The sequence below is a fragment of the Eriocheir sinensis genome, unplaced genomic scaffold, assembly GCF_024679095.1.
Source record: "Eriocheir sinensis breed Jianghai 21 unplaced genomic scaffold, ASM2467909v1 Scaffold5, whole genome shotgun sequence".
NCBI lineage: Eukaryota > Metazoa > Arthropoda > Malacostraca > Decapoda > Varunidae > Eriocheir > Eriocheir sinensis.
The window spans coordinates 1,704,964-1,723,470 of record NW_026111831.1 but is presented as its reverse complement, the minus strand read 5'-3'; positions in this window follow the sequence as shown (position 1 = coordinate 1,723,470).

Genomic DNA, 18,507 nt, shown 5'->3' with positions numbered 1-18,507 from the left:
TACAAAAATACACATAGATTAATCAAATTTGTATTAAAATTAATATACAAAATGCACATACAATAAGGTAAATTTGTATTAAAAAAATATGCAAAATACACATAAAACAATGTAAATTTGTTTCAAAATATATATACGAATACACATAAAATAACGCAGATTTCTATAGAAATATATATACAAAATAGACTTGAAATAATGTAAATACGTATAAAAATATATATACATATAAACATATAGACTTAAAACAACGTAAATTTGTATCAAATATATATACAAAAAACACATTAAATAATGTAAATATGTATAAAAAAATATATACAAAACACAAATAAAATAATGTAAAATCTTATCAAAATAAATACAGAAAATATTAATAAAATAATGTAAATTTGTATGAAAATTAAGATGCAAAATAAACATAAAATAATGCATTTTTTATAAAAATATATATACGAAAAAACATAAAATATTTGATTTTGTATTAAAATAAATAGATATACAAAATACACATAAAATAAGCTAAATTTGAATTGAAATATATATACAAAATACATAAAATAATGTAAATTTGTATCAAAATACTTATACAAATACACATATAATAACGTAAATTTGTATAAAAATATATAAACAAAATACACATTAAATAATGTAAATACGTATAAAAAAATGTACAAAATACACAAATAATCATGTAATTCGTATCAAAATAAATAGACAAAATACCAATAAAATAATGTAAATTTCTATGAGAAAACATATACAAAATACACATAAATAACGCAAATATCAATAAAAATATATATATAATATGATATATTTTTATACACATTTAAAATATTTAATGTATATTTTGTATATATATTTTATCCAAATTTACGTTATTTTATATGTATTTGTTTATATATTTTCATACAAATTTACATTATTTTATGTGAGCTTTGTATATGTATTTCAATACAAATTTTCCTAACTTTATGTGTATTTTGCATATCTATTTTCAAACAAATTCAAATTATTTTGTGTATTTTTGTATATATTTTATACAAATTTTAGTTATTTTATTTTTTTATATCTATTTTCCTACAAATATACATTCTTTTATTGGAATTTTGTGTATTTAATTTTTACAATTTACATTATTTTATATATATTTATATATATTTTTCTACGTATTTAAATTATTTTATGTGTATTTTATATATACATTTTCATAAAAATTTACGTTATTTTATTGTGTGTATTCGTATATATTTTGAAACAAATTTTATACAAATTCATGTTATATTATGTGTATTTTTATATATATTTTCATACAAATTTATATTATTTTATGTGTATTCTTACATATATTTTATTACAAATTTACCTTATTTTATGTTTATTTTGTATATTTATTTCATTTAATATAATCAAATTTAAATTTATTGTATATGCATTTTGTATATTAATTTTAATACAAATTTAATTATTCTATGTGTATTTTTCTATATGTATTTTTATATAAATATGCTTTATTTTATGGGTATTTTGCATCTTTATTTTCATACAAATTTACGTTATTTTATTGATATTCTGCACATTTATTTTGATACGATTTGACATTATTCTATGTGTATTTTGTATATATTTTTCATACAAATTTACGTTATTTTATGTGTATTTGTTTATATATTTTGACACAAATTTACAATATTTTATGGGTATTTTGTATATATATTTCAAAAGAAATTTACCTAGTTTTATGTGTATTTTGAATATCTATTTTCATTCAAACTCAAATTATTTTTTGTATTTTTGTATATATTTCAATACAAATTTTAGTTAGGTTATGTGTATTTTGTAAATCTATTTTCATTCAAATATATATTATTTTATTGGTATTTTGTTGATTTATATTGATACGAATTTACATTATTTTATATGTACTTTGTATATATATTTTTATACGCATTTACATTATTTAAAATTTATTTTGAGAATATAATTTTATACAATTTCATGGTATTTTATGTGTATGTGTATATATATTATCATATAAATTTATATTATTTTATGTGCATTTTGTACATATATTTCATTACAAATATACCTGATTTTATGTTTATTTTGTATGTGTATTTTGTACATTTATATTTATACAAATACACATTCTTTTATTGGTATTTTGTTTATTTATTTTGTTTCGAATTTACATTATTTTATGTGTATTTTGTTTACATTTTTTTATACGTATTTACTTAATTTTATGTGTATTTTGTATATAAATTTTTATAGAAATCTACGTTATTTTATGTGTATTCGTACATATATTTTGAAACAAATTTACATTGTTTTATAGGTACAATAAGGAAAATTTGTATTGAAATAGATATGTAAAATACATATAAAGCAATGTAAATTTGTTTCAAAATATGTATACGAATACACATAAAATAACGTAGATTTCTATAAAAATATATATACAAAATACACATAAAATGAAGTAAATACGTATAAAAAATGTATACAAAATACACATAAAATAATGTAAATTCGTATCAAAATAAATAAACTAAATACCAATAAAAGAATGTGTATTTGTATAAATATAAATATACAAAATACACATAAAATAACGTAAATTTATATAAAACTATATACAAAAATACAGAGAAGTAATTAAATTTGTATGAAAATATATACAAAACACACACAAAATAAGCTAAGTTTGAATTGAAATATATATATAAAATATATGAAATAAAGTAAATTGGTATCAAAATATTTATTCAAATACACATATAATAACGTAAATTTGTATGAAAATATATAAACAAAATACACATTAAATAATGTAAATACGTATAAAAAAATGTGTACAAAATACACATATAATCATGTAATTCGTATCAAAATAAATAAACAAAATACCAATAAAATAATATAAATTTGTATGAGTAAACGTGTATAAATATAAATGTACAAAATACACATACAAAATAAACATAAAATAAGGTAAATTTGTAATGAAATATATGTACAAAATACACATAAAATAATGTATATTTATATGAAAATATATATACAAATACACATAAAATACCATGAATTTGTATAAAATTATATATTCAAAATAAATATTAAATAATGTAAATGCGTATAAAAATATATATAAAAAGTACATATAAAATAATGTAAATTCGTATCAATATAAATCAACAAAATACCAATAAAATAATATATATTTGAATGAAAATAGATTTACAAAATACATATAACATAACTAAAATTTGTATTGAAATATATACAAAAATACATAAAAATAATTTGAGTTTGTATGAAAATAGATATTCAAAATACGCATAAAACTAGGTAAATTTCTTTTGAAATATATATACAAAATACCCATAAAATATTGTAAATTTGTGTCAAAATATATAAACAAATACACATAAAATAACGTAAATTTGTATGAAAAATATTTACAAAATACACATAGAATAATGTCAAATCGTATCAAAATGAATGAGCAGAATATCAATAAAATAACGTAAATTTGTATGAAAATAAAGATGCAAAATACCCATAAAATAAAGCATATTTTTATAAAAATACATATACAAAAATACACATAGAATAATTAAATTTGTATTAAAAGTAATATACAAAATGCATATACAATAAGGTAAATTTGAATTGAAAAAATATGAAAAATACACATAAAAGTGTAAATTTGTTTAAAAATCTATAGAAGAATACACATAATATAACGTAGATTTCTATAGAAATATATCTACAAAATACACATGAAATGATGTAAATACGTATAAAAATATATATACAAAATTCACATTAAATAATTTAAATTCTCGTCAAAATAAATTAACAAAAGATCAATAAAAGAATGTGTATTTGTATGAAAATAGATATACAAAATACTCATAAAATAACCTAAGTTTGTATAAAACTATATACAAAAATACACAAAAATAATTTAAATTTGTATGAAAATAAATATACGAAATACACATAAAAATTAGGTAAATTTGTATTGAAATACATATACAAAATACACATAAAATAATGGAATTTTGAATGAAAATATATAAACATATACACTTAAAATAACGTAAATTTGTATCAAATATATATACAAAATTCTAATTAAATAATGTAAGTATGTATAAAAAAAATATATACAAAACACAAATAGAATAATGTAAAATCGTATCAAAATAAATACACAGAATATTAATAAAATAATGTAAATTTGTTTGAAAATAAAGATGCAAAATAGCCATAAAATAACGCATTTTTTATAGAAATATATATACCAAAATACACATAAAATATCAAAATTTGTATTAAAATAAATATAAAAAATGCACATACTGTAAGGTAAATTTGTATTGAAATAGATATGCAAAATACATATAAAACAATGTAAATTTGTTTCAAAATATATATACGAAGACACATAAAGTAACGTTGGTTTCTATAAAAATATATACAAAATACATATAAAATGAAGTAAATACGTATAAAAAAATGAATACAAAATACACATAAAAATCGTATCAAAATAAATAAACAAAATACCAGTAAAAGAAAGTGTATTTGTATAAATATAAATATACAAAATACACATAAAATATCGTAAATTTGTATAAAACTATATACAAAAATACACAGAAGCTATTAAATTTGTATGAAAATATATATACAAAATACAGCTAAAATAAGCTAAATTTGAATTGAAATGTACATACAAAATACATAAAATAATGTAAATCTGTATCAAAATATTTATACAAATACATATAATAACGTAGATTTGTTTAAAAATATAAAAACAAAATACACATTAAGTAATGTAAATACGTATAAAAAATATGTACAAAATACACATATAATCATGTAATTCGTATCAAAATAAATAAACAAAATAGCAATAAAATAATATAAATTTGTATGAGAAAAAATATACAAATAACGCAAATTTCTATAAAAATATATGTACAAAAATACACATAAAATAAAGTAAATTAGCATAAAAATATATATACAAAACACACACTAAATAATATAAATGCGTACATAAGATAACCTAAATTTGTATAAAACTATATACAAAAATACACAAAAATAATTTAAATTTGTTTGAAAAGAAATATACAAAATACATATAAAATTAGGTAAATTTGAATGGAAATACATATACAAAATACACATCAAATAATGTAAATTTGAATGAAAATATATAAACAAATACACTTAAAATAACGTAAATTTGTATAAAATATATATGCAAGATACACATTAAATAATGTAAATGTGTATAAAAAAATATATACAAAAAACAAATAGAATAATGTAAATTCGTATCAAAATAAATACACAGAATATCAATAAAATAATGTAAATTGTATGAAAATAAAGATGCAAAATTTCCCAAAAATATCGCATTTTTTATAAAAATATATATACCAAAATACACATAAAATATTTAAATTTGTATTGAAATAAATATACAAAATGCATATACAGTAAGGTAAATTTGTATTGAAAGAGATATTCAAAAATACATATAAAACAATGTAAATTTGTTTCAAAATATATATACGAATACACATAAAATAAAGTAGATTTCTATAGAAATATATATACAAAATACATATGAAATTATGTAAATACGTATAAAAATATATATACAAAATACATATCAAATAATGTAAATTCGTGTCAAAATAAATGAACAAAATATCATGAAAAGAATGTGTATTTGTATGAAAATAGATAATAGATAATAAATTTGTATAAAATATATATGCAAGATACACATTAAATAATGTAAATATGTATAAAAAAGTATATACAAAAAACAAATAGAATAATGTAAAATCGTATCAAAATAAATACACCGAATATTAATAAAATAATGTAAAATTGTATGAAAATAAAGATGCAAAATTCCCATAAAATAGCGCATTTCTTATAAAAATATATACACCAAAATACACATAATATATTTAAATTTGTATTCAAATAAATATGCAAAATGCACATACAATAAGGTAAATTTGTATTGAAAGAGATATGCAGAAATACATATAAAACAATGTAAATTTGTTTCAAAATATATATACGAATACAAATAAAAAAACGTAGATTTCTATAAAAATATATATACAAAATACACAAAAATTGAGTAAATACGTATAAAAAAATGTATACAAAATACACATAAAATAATATAAATTCGAATTAAAATAAATAAACAAAATACCAATAAAAGAATGTGTATTTGGATAAATATAAATATACTAAATACACATACAAAATAAACATAAAATAAGGTAGATTTGTAATAAAATATATGTACAAAATACACATAAAATAATGTAAATTTATATGAAAATATATATACAAAAACACATAAAATACCATGAATCTGTATAAAAATATATTTTCAAAATAAATATTAAATAATGTAAAATCGTATAAAAATATATATACAAAGTACATATAAAATGAAAATAAAGATGCAAAATACCTATCAAATAACGCATTTTTTATAAAATTTTTGATACCATAATACACATAAAATATTTGAACTTGTATTAAAATAAATATAGAAAATGCACATACAATAAGGTAAATTTGTATTGAAATAGATATGCAAAATACATATAAAATAATATAAATTTGTTTCAAAATATATATACGAATACACATAAAATAACGTAGATTTCTATAAAAATACATAAACAAAATACACGTAAAATTAAGTAAATACGTATAAAAAAATGTATACAAAATACACATAAAATAATGTAAATTCGTATAAATGTAAATAAACAATATACCAATAAAAGAATGTGTATTTGTATAAATATAAATATACAAAATGCACATAAAATAACGTAAATTTATATAAAACTATATACATAAAATAACGCAAATTTCTATAAAAATATATGTACAAAAATGAACATTAGATAAATTTGCTTAAAAATATATATACAAAACACACATTAGTTAATGTAAACGATTATAAAATATGTATACAAAATACCTATGAAATAATCTAAATTCATATCGAATTAAATTAAGAAATACCAATAAAATAATGTAATTTTGGATGAAAATATATATACAAAATACACATAAAATAACCTAAATACAAATACAAATATACACATAAAATAATTTAAAATTGAATGAAATAAATATACAAAATAAACATAAAATAAGGTAAATTTGTAATGAAATATATGAAAAAATACACATAAAATAATATAAATTTGTATGAAAATATATATACAAATACACATTAAATAACATGAATTTGTAAAAAATTTGTATCAAAATATATACTTATACACACAATAAAATAACGTAAATTTTTTCTGAAAATGTATATACAAAATACACAAAAAATAATTTAAATACCTAGAAAAATATATATACAAAAACACATAAAACAATGTAAATATGTATGAAAATATATAAACAAATACACATAAAATAATGTAAATTTGGATGAAATATATATCATAAAATAATGTAAATTCGTATCAAAATAAATAAACAAAATACCAATAAAAGAATGTGTAATTGTATGAATATAAATATACAAAATACACATAAAATAACGTAAATTTATATAAAACTATATACAAAATACACAAGTAATTAAATTTGTATGAAAATATATACAAAATACACACAGAAATAAGCTAAATTTGAATTGAAATATACATACAAAATACATGAAATAAAAGTAAATTTGTATCAAAATATTTATACAAATACACATATAATAACGTAAATTTGTATGAAAATATATAAACAAAATACACATTAAATAAAGTAAATACGTATAAAAAAATATGTACAAAATACACATATAATCATGCAATTCGTATCAAAATAAATAAACAAAATACCAATAAAATAATATAAATTTGTATGAGTAAACGTGTATGTTGCATATTTTTTCAATACAAATTTACCTTATTATATACGCATTTTGTATATTAATTTTAATACAAATTTAATTACTCGATGTGTATTTTTGTATCTGTATTTTTATAAACATATTATTTATTTTTGGTGTTTTGCATATTTATTTTCATACATTTTTAGATTATTTTTTTTATTTTCTGCTCATTCTTTTTGATACTAATTGAGATTATTCTATGTGTATTTGTTTATATTTTCATACAAATTTACGTTATTTTATGTGTATTTGTTTATATATTTTGACACGAATTTACAATATTTTATGGCTATTTTGTATATACATTTCAAAAGAAATTTACCTTGTTATATGTGTATTTGTATATCTATTTTCATACAAACTCAAATTATTTCTATGTATTTTTGTATATATTTTAATACAAATTTTATTTATGTTATGTGTATTTTGTAAATTTATTTTCATTCAAATATATATTATTTTATTGGTGTTTTGTTGATTTATATTGATACGAGTTTACATTATTTTATATGTACTTTGTATATATATTTTTATACGCTTTTCCATTATTTAATGTTTATTTTGAATATATATTTTTATACAAACTCATGGTATTTTATGTGTATTTGTATATATATTTTCATATAAATGTACATTATTTTATGTATTTGTACATATATTTTATTACAAATCTACCTTATTTTATGTTTATTTTGTATGTGTATTTTGTATATTTATATTTATCCAAATACACATTCTTTTATTGGTATTTTGTTTATTTATTTTAATTCGAATTTACGTTCTTTTATCGGAATTTTATTTATTTATTTTGATATATATATTTTTATACTTATTTACATAATTTTATATGTATTTTGAATATATATTTTCATAGAAATTTACTCTATATGTATATGTATAGAAAATACACATGAAATAATCTAAATTCGTATCGAAATAAATGAACAAAATACCGATAAAATAATGTGATTTTGAATGAAAATATATATAGAAAATACACATAAAATAACGTAAATACAAATAAATATATACACATAAAATGAATTGAATTTGAATGAAAATACATATAAAAATAAACTTAAAATAAGGCAAATTTATAATGAAATATATATATACAAAATACATATAAAATAATGTAGATTTGTTTCAAAAAATATATACGAATACACATAAAATAACGTAGATTTCTATAGAAATATATTTACAAAATACACATGAAATGTTGTAAATACGTATAAAAATATATATACAAAATACACATTAAATAATGTAAATTCGTGTCAAAATAAATAATTAAAATATCAATAAAAGAATGTGTATTTGTATTAAAATAAATATACAAAATACACATACAATGAGGTAAATCTGTATTGAAATAGATATGCAAAATACATATAAAACAATGTAAATTTGTTTCAAAATATATATACGAATACACATAAAATAACGTAGATTTGTATAAAAATATATATACAAAATACACATAAAATGAAGTAAATACGTATCAGAAAATATATACAAAATATACATAAAATAATGTAAATTCGTATCAAAATAAATAAACAAAATACCAATAAAAGAATGTGTATTTGTATAAATATAAACATACAAAATACACATAAAATAACGTAAATTTGTATAAAACTATATACAAAAATACACAGAAGTTATTAAATTCGTATGAAAATAGATATACAAAATACAGATAAAATAAGCTAAATTTGAATTCAAATGTATATAGAAAATACATAAAATAATGTAAATTTGTATCAAAATATTTATAAAAATACATATAATAACGTAAATTTGTTTAAAAATATATAAACAAAATACACATTAAGTAATGTAAATACGTATAAAAAATATGTACAAAATACACATATAATCATGTAATTCTTATCAAACTAAATAAACAAAATATCAATAAAATAATGTAAATTTGTATGAGAAAACATATACAAATACATATAAAATAATGCTAATTTCCATAAAAATATATGTCCAAAAATGAACGTAAAATAAAGTAACTTTGGATAAAAATATATATACAAAACACACATTAAATAATGTAAATGCGTACATAAAATAACCTAAATTTGTATAAAACTATGTACAAAAATACACAAAAATAATTTAAATTTGTATGAAAAGAAATATACAAAATACACATAAAATTAGGTTAATTTGTATTGAAATACATATACAAAATACATATAAAATAATGTAAATTTGAAGGAAAATATATAAACAAATACACATATAATAACGTAAATTTGTATGAAATATATAATCAAAATACACATTAAATAATGTAAATATGTATAAAAAAAATATATACAAAACACAAATAGAATAATGTAAAATCGTATCAAAATATATACACAGAATATTAATAAAATAATGTAAACTTGTATGAAAATTAAGATGCAAAATACCTTTAAAATAACGCATTTTTTATAAAAATATTGATACCAAAAAACACAAAAATATTTGAATTTGTATTAAAATAAATATACAAAATGCACAAAAAATAAGGTAAATTTGTATTGAAATAGATATGAAAAATACATATAAAATAATGTAAATTTGTTTCAAAATATATATACGAACACACATAAAATAACGTAGATTTCTATAAAAACACATATACAAAATACACATAATATTAAGTTAATACGTATAAAAAATGTATACAAAATACACATAAAATAATGTAAATTCGTATAAATGTAAATAAACAATATTCCAATAAAAGAATGTGTATTTGTAAAATACACATAAAATAACGTAGATTTCTATAAAAATATATACACATAAAATGAAGTAAATACGTATAAAAATATGAATACAAAAAATACATAAAAATCGTTTTAAAATAAATAAACAAAATACCAGTAAAAGAATGTGTAATTGTATATTAAATTTGTATTTAAATACATGTACAAAATACACATAAAATAATGTAAATTTGTATGAAATGAAAACAAATTAACATAAAATAACGTACATTTGTATAAAATAGAAATACAAAATATACATAGAATAATGTAAAATCGTATCAAAATAAATACACAGAATATCAATAAAATAATGTAATTTTGTATGAAAATAAAGATGCAAAATACCCATAAAATAAAGGATATTTTTTTAAAAATACATATACAAAAATCCACATAGAATAATTAAATTTGTATTAAAATTAATATACAAAATGCACGTACAATAAGGTAAATTTGTATTGAAAAAATATACAAAATGCACATAAAAGTGTAAATTTGTTTAAAAATCTATATACGAATACATAAAATAACGTAGATTTCTATAGAAATATATATACAAAATACACATGAAATGATGTAAAAACGTATAAAAATATATATATATATATATATATATATATATATATATATATATATATATATATATATATATATATATATATATATATATATATATATATATAGATATATATATTTATATATATAAATACACATTAAATAATTGAGATTCTCGTCAAAATAAATAAACAAAATATCAATAAAAGAATGTGTATTTGTGAAAATGAACATACAAAATACTCATAAAATACCCTAAATTTGTATAAAACTATATACAAAATACACAAAATAATTTAAATATGTATGAAAATAAATATACAAAATACACATAAAATTAGGTAAATTTGTATTGAAATACATATACAAAATACACATAAAATAATGGAAATTTGAATGAAAATATATAAACATATACACTTAAAATAAGGTAAATTTGTATCAAATATATATACAAAATACACATTAAATAATGTAAATATATATAAAAAATATATACAAAACACAAATAGAATAATGTAAAATCGTATCAAAAATAAATACTCAGAATATTAATAAAATAATGTAAATTTGTATGAAAATAAATATGCAAAATAGCCATAAAATAACGCATTTTTTATAAAAATATATATACCAAAATACACATAAAATATTAAAATTTGTATTAAAATAAATATAAAAAATGCACATACTATAAGGTAAATTTGTATTGAAATAGATATGCAAAATTCATATAAAACAATGTAAATTTGTTTCAAAATATATATACGAATACACATAAAATAACGTAGATTTCTATAAAAATATATACAAAATACACATAAAATGAAGTAAATACGTATAAAAAAATTAATAGAAAATACACATAAAAATCGTATCAAAATAAATAAACAAAATACCAGTAAAAGATTGTGTATTTGTATAAATATAAATATACAAAATACACATAAAATATCGTAAATTTGTATAAAACTATATACAAAAATACACAGAAGTAATTAAATTTGTATGAAAATGTATATACAAAATACTGCTAAAATAAGCTAAATTTGAATTGAAATGTACATACAAAATACATAAAATAATGTAAATCTGTATCAAAATATTTATACAAATACATATAATAACGTAGATTTGTTTAAAAATATATAAACAAAATACACATTAAGTAATGTAAATATGTATAAAAAATATGTACAAAATACACATATAATCATGTAATTCGTATCAAAATAAATAAACAAAATAGCAATAAAATAATGTAAATTTGTATGAGAAAACATATACAAATAACGCAAATTTCTATAAAAATATATGTACAAAAATGCACATAAAATAAAGTAAATTTGCATAAAAATATATATACAAAACACACACTAAACAATGTAAATGCGTACATAAAATAACCTAAATTTGTATAAAACTATATACAAAAATACACAAAAATAATTTAAATTTGTTTGAAAAGAAATATACAAAATACACATAAAATTAGGTAAATTTGTTTTGAAATACATATACAAAATACACATCAAATAATGTAAATTTGAATGAAAATATATAAACAAATACACTTAAAATAACGTAAATTTGTATAAAATATATATGCAAGATACACATTAAATAATGTAAATGTGTATAAAAAAAATATATAGAAAAACAAATAGAATAATGTAAAATCGTATCAAAATAAATACACAGAATATCAATAAAATAATATAAATTTGTATGAAAATAAAGATGCAAAATTCGTAGAAATTATCGCATTTTTTATAAAAATATATATACCAAAATACACATAAAATATTTGAATTTGTATTGAAATAAATATACAAAATGCATATACAGAAGGGTAAATTTGTATTGAAAGAGATATTCAAAAATACATAAAAAACAATGTAAATTTGTTTCAAAATATATATACGAATACACATAAAATAAAGTAGATTTCTATAGATATATATATACAAAATACATATGAATTTATGTAAATACGTATAAAAATATATATACAAAATACATATCAAATAATGTAAATTCGTGTGAAAATAAATAAACAAAATATCATGAAAAGAATGTGTATTTGTATGAAAATAGATAATAGATAATAAATTTGTATAAAATATATATGCAAGATACACATTAAATTATGTAAATATGTATAAAAAAGTATATACAAAAAACAAATAGAATAATGTAAAATCGTATCAAAATAAATACACCGAATATTAATAAAATAATGTAAAATTGTATGAAAATAAAGATGCAAAATTCCCATAAAATAGCGCATTTCTTATAAAAATATATACACCAAAATACACATAATATATTTAAATTTGTATTCAAATAAATATGCAAAATGCACATACAATAAGGTAAATTTGTATTGAAAGAGATATGCAAAAATACATATAAAACAATGTAAATTTGTTTCAAAATATATATACGAATACAAATAAAAAAACGTAGATTTCTATAAAAATATATATACAAAATACACAAAAATTGAGTAAATACGTATAAAAAAATGTATACAAAATACACATAAAATAATATAAATTCGAATTAAAATAAATAAACAAAATACCAATAAAAGAATGTGTATTTGGATAAATATAAATATACTAAATACACATACAAAATAAACATAAAATAAGGTAGATTTGTAATAAAATATATGTACAAAATACACATAAAATAATGTAAATTTATATGAAAATATATATACAAAAACACATAAAATACCATGAATCTGTATAAAAATATATTTTCAAAATAAATATTAAATAATGTAAAATCGTATAAAAATATATATACAAAGTACATATAAAATGAAAATAAAGATGCAAAATATCTATCAAATAACGCATTTTTTATAAAATTTTTGATACCATAATACACATAAAATATTTGAACTTGTATTAAAATAAATATAGAAAATGCACATACAATAAGGTAAATTTGTATTGAAATAGATATGCAAAATACATATAAAATAATATAAATTTGTTTCAAAATATATATACGAATACACATAAAATAACGTAGATTTCTATAAAAATACACAAACAAAATACACATAAAATTAAGTAAATACGTATAAAAAAAATGTATACAAAATACACATAAAATAATGTAAATTCGTATAAATGTAAATAAACAATATACCAATAAAAGAATGTGTATTTGTATAAATATAAATATACAAAATGCACATAAAATAACGTAAATTTATATAAAACTATATACATAAAATAACGCAAATTTCTATAAAAATATATGTACAAAAATGAACATTAGATAAATTTGCTTAAAAATATATATACAAAACACACATTAGTTAATGTAAACGAGTATAAAAATATGTATACAAAATACCTATGAAATAATCTAAATTCATATCGAATTAAATTAAGAAATACCAATAAAATAATGTAATTTTGGATGAAAATATATATACAAAATACACATAAAATAACCTAAATACAAATACAAATATACACATAAAATAATTTAAAATTGAATGAAATAAATATACAAAATAAACATAAAATAAGGTAAATTTGTAATGAAATATATGAAAAAATACACATAAAATAATATAAATTTGTATGAAAATATATATACAAATACACATTAAATAACATGAATTTGTAAAAAATTTGTATCAAAATATATACTTATACACACAATAAAATAACGTAATTTTTTTATGAAAATGTATATACAAAATACACATAAAATAATTTAAATACCTAGAAAAATATATATACAAAAAACACATAAAACAATGTAAATATGTATGAAAATATATAAACAAATACACATAAAATAATGTAAATTTGGATGAAATATATATCATAAAATAATGTAAATTCGTATCAAAATAAATAAACAAAATACCAATAAAAGAATGTGTAATTGTATGAATATAAATATACAAAATACACATAAAATAACGTAAATTTATATAAAACTATATACAAAAATACACAGAAGTAATTAAATTTGTATGAAAATATATACAAAATACACACGAAATAAGCTAAATTTGAATTGAAATATACATACAAAATACATGAAATAAAGTAAATTTGTATCAAAATATTTATACAAATACACATATAATAACGTAAATTTGTATGAAAATATATAAACAAAATACACATTAAATAAAGTAAATACGTATAAAAAAATATGTACAAAATACACATATAATCATGCAATTCGTATCAAAATAAATAAACAAAATACCAATAAAATAATATAAATTTGTATGAGTAAACGTGTATGTTGCATATTTTTTCAATACAAATTTACCTTATTATATAAGCTATTTGTTTATTAATTTTAATACATATTTATTTTTTAGATTTGTATTTTTTTATCTGTATTTTTTATTACATATTCTTTATTTTTTGGGTGTTTTGCATCTTTATTTTCATACAAATTTACATTATTTTATTGATATTCTGCTCATTCATTTTGATAGGAATTGACATTATTCTATGTGTATTGTATATTTTTCATACTAATTTACGTTATTTTATGTGTATTTGTTTATATATTTGACACAAATTTACAATATTTTATGGCTATTTTGTATATACATTTCAAAAGAAATTTACCTAGTTTTATGTGTATTTTGTATATCTATTTTCATACAAACTCAAATTATTTCTATGTATTTTTGTATATATTTTAATACAAATTTTATTTATGTTATGTGTATTTTGTAAATTTATTTTCATTCAAATATATATTATTTTATTGGTGTTTTGTTGATTTATATTGATACGAGTTTACATTATTTTATATGTACTTTGTATATATATTTTTATACGCTTTTCCATTATTTAATATTTATTTTGAATATATATTTTTATACAAATTCATGGTATTTTATGTGTATTTGTATATATATTTTCATATAAATTTACATTATTTTATGTGTATTTTGTACATATATTTTATTACAAATCTACCTTATTTTAAGTTTATTTTGTATGTGTATTTTGTATATTTATATTTGTCCAAATACACATTCTTTTATTGGTATTTTGTTTATTTATTTTAATTCGAATTTACGTTCTTTTATCGGAATTTTATTTATTTATTTTGATACGAATTTTCATTTTTTTTAGGTGTATTTGATATATATATTTTTATACTTATTTACATAATTTTATATGTATTTTGAATATATATTTTCATAGAAATTTACTCTATATGTATATGTATAGAAAATACACATGAAATAATCTAAATTCGTATCGAAATAAATGAACAAAATACCGATAAAATTATGTGATTTTGAATGAAAATATATATAGAAAATACACATAAAATAACGTAAATACAAATAAATATATACACATAAAATGAATTGAATTTGAATGAAAATACATATAAAAATAAACTTAAAATAAGGCAAATTTATAATGAAATATATATATACAAAATACATATAAAATAATGTAGATTTGTTTCAAAAAATATATACGAATACACATAAAATAACGTAGATTTCTATAGAAATATATTTACAAAATACACATGAAATGTTGTAAATACGTATAAAAATATATATACAAAATACACATTAAATAATGTAAATTCGTGTCAAAATAAATAATTAAAATATCAATAAAAGAATGTGTATTTGTATTAAAATAAATATACAAAATACACATACAATGAGGTAAATCTGTATTGAAATAGATATGCAAAATACATATAAAACAATGTAAACTTGTTTCAAAATATATATACGAATACCCATATAATAACGTAGATTTCTATAAAAATATATATACAAAATACACATTAAATGAAGTAAATACGTATCAGAAAATATATACAAAATAAACAGAAAATAAAGTAAATTCGTATCAAATTAAATAAACAAAATACCAATAAGAGAATGTGTTGTATAAATATAAACATACAAAATACACATAAAATAACGTAAATTTGTATAAAACTATATACAAAAATACACAGAAGTTATTAAATTCGTATGAAAATAGATATACAAAATACAGATAAAATAAGCTAAATTTGAATTCAAATGTATATAGAAAATACATAAAATAATGTAAATTTGTATCAAAATATTTATAAAAATACATATAATAACGTAAATTTGTTTAAAAATATATAACAAAAATAAACATTAATTAATGTAAATACGTATAAAACTATTTACAAAATAAACATATAATCATGTAATTCTTATCAAACTAAATAAACAAAATATCAATAAAATAATGTAAATTTGTATGAGAAAACATATACAAATACATATAAAATAATGCTAATTTCCATAAAAATATATGTCCAAAAATGAACGTAAAATAAAGTAACTTTGGATAAAAATATATATACAAAACACACATTAAATAATGTAAATGCGTACATAAAATAACCTAAATTTGTATAAAACTATGTACAAAAATACACAAAAATAATTTAAATTTGTATGAAAAGAAATATACAAAATACACATAAAATTAGGTTAATTTGTATTGAAATACATATACAAAATACATATAAAATAATGTAAATTTGAAGGAAAATATATAAACAAATACACATATAATAACGTAAATTTGTATGAAATATATAATCAAAATACACATTAAATAATGTAAATATGTATAAAAAAAATATATACAAAACACAAATAGAATAATGTAAAATCGTATCAAAATATATACACAGAATATTAATAAAATAATGTAAACTTGTATGAAAATTAAGATGCAAAATACCTTTAAAATAACGCATTTTTTATAAAAATATTGATACCAAAAAACACAAAAATATTTGAATTTGTATTAAAATAAATATACAAAATGCACAAAAAATAAGGTAAATTTGTATTGAAATAGATATGAAAAATACATATAAAATAATGTAAATTTGTTTCAAAATATATATACGAACACACATAAAATAACGTAGATTTCTATAAAAACACATATACAAAATACACATAATATTAAGTTAATACGTATAAAAAATGTATACAAAATACACATAAAATAATGTAAATTCGTATAAATGTAAATAAACAATATTCCAATAAAAGAATGTGTATTTGTAAAATACACATAAAATAACGTAGATTTCTATAAAAATATATACACATAAAATGAAGTAAATACGTATAAAAATATGAAT